The sequence below is a fragment of the Cucurbita maxima genome, unplaced genomic scaffold (assembly GCF_002738345.1).
Source record: "Cucurbita maxima cultivar Rimu unplaced genomic scaffold, Cmax_1.0 Cma_Scf00050, whole genome shotgun sequence".
In the NCBI taxonomy this organism is placed as follows: domain Eukaryota; kingdom Viridiplantae; phylum Streptophyta; class Magnoliopsida; order Cucurbitales; family Cucurbitaceae; genus Cucurbita; species Cucurbita maxima.
In genome coordinates, this window is record NW_019272066.1 from 823,926 (window position 1) to 826,012 (window position 2,087).

Genomic DNA, 2,087 nt, shown 5'->3' on the forward strand with positions numbered 1-2,087 from the left:
TCCAACTGACCAATAGAGATCAGATTCTTCTTGAGATCAGGAATATATCTGACAACCTATAATGTCCACTCATTTCCTGCTAGAGTTTGTATGCAGACATCTCTCTTCCCTTCAATCTCCAACGTTTTGTTGTCGGCAATATACACCTTCTCAAAATTTTCTTATTTGAAGTTTTGAAATCATTCCTTACTTGAAGACGAATGAAACGATACAACTGAATCTAAAATCTAAAATTCAATTGAGCTGTTCATGCTAAGCATTAGAGAATCCTCAGTATCTTTTGCTGAATATATAAAATCATTGTCATCTTAAAATTTGTGATTTTTCTTTTCTTCAATTTTGTACAATTTGTCCGAAAGTGTCATTTTTCTCCACAATTTCAACACTTTACGTTGGGATTGTGTGGAGATTTTTCTCGGTTCCTTGATTTTGATCGCCCATGTTTGTTTGGGCTCTTTTATTTACTTCTTCCCCTTCGATCAACATTGAAAACATTGCCTAATTTATCTCCAATTTCCCGTTTGGGAATACTTTCACTAACGTCTCGAATTTCATCAAACTTTAGTTTATCAAATCCTCGTGAACTGTTGATTGCAGCAACAACAGTATACCATGACTTTGGTAAATATGACATCAAAATCAATTCTTTAGTTTCATTTTTTAACATAATTTCAACCGAGCTTAATTGATTTACAATCACGTTGAACTAATTTATATGATCTGCAATAAACCTACCTTGAGACATTTGTAGATTGAATAACCTCTGCATCAAATACACCTTGTGTTGGATCGATATGGAAACCTTAGAAGTCGGTGAATAGGGTTTCAACAATAAAATAATTTAAACATCATTCAATTTTTCTAATTATCAATTTTTTTAAAATAAATAGAATTAATAATTAAAACAATAAACTAGATGAACAATTATAAAAAAAAAAACTTAGAACTTGCATTAAAACTTAATAACAATTTAGAATTTAAATAGAAAAGGATAGAAAATATAACACCATAGTTTTATAGTGGTTCGGTCAAACTTGACCTACTCCACTCTCCAAGCGCCTCTTGGAAATTTGAATAAACATTTCTCAACCCTTTCCTTGGATCAGATCCCAACCTCTACACCGTTTGTTTTACGAATTCAAGAGCAAACTCAATTCTTTCCACGGCTCAGGATCAAACTGGTACAATTGTCTGAATTTTATAGAAACTGATGGTGTTAATATAACACATGCGGAAGCAATTTGAATCTTAGGCACTTATAGAACATCAATTATAGTAAATAACTAGCATGTTCATAAGTATTAAAACTTAATAAATTTGAATACTAACCTTTTGTAGTTCAAATACCTTTTTCCTCACGAGCCGGTTTCGAACCACCACTAGTGTCTTCTCCACTATCCTCTGACCTTAGAACGGGATTGTGGAATCCAGTGAGTGACTAAACTTGGGAGGGATTTAGTATATATGAAGAGAGAACTTGTGAGAATTTTCTCATGGTCTTTTTCAAGGATGAAGACCTTCCATGTACCATGATCAAGTCTATTTAAAGAGTCATGTTTGCATGTTCATGCAAATTTGAGATCACTAAATTTTGACACTCAAAATTCCACTCAAATGTTTGGGATTATGTGGCAAGCATGCATGTTTGAGTTAACCAAATTTTGACACTCAAAATTCCACTCAAACTTGTGGGGTTTATTTGGCAAGCATTCAAGTTTGGTTAAACAAATTTTGACACCTCAAAATTCCACTAACATGGATTTTTCCATTAAATGAAGTCAACATTTTGACTTTCTTCATTTTAATTCAACAATTAATTTGAATAATTAATTTCAAATTAAAGTAACATTAAATGATTAATTAAACTATTTAATTAATATTTAATATTAACTCAAATGCCAATCCAAATCAATTCCAACACATAATTGATTAAGATATTCAAATCTTATTTAAATATCTCAAATTCTCTCTTTTTGTTTAATTTGTAAATAAAACAAAAATGCAGTTAAATATATCGTATATATGTAGCGCATATTCCCTAATTTGAATTCGAACACTTCGAATTCACTCGTCACACAGTTCTCTGG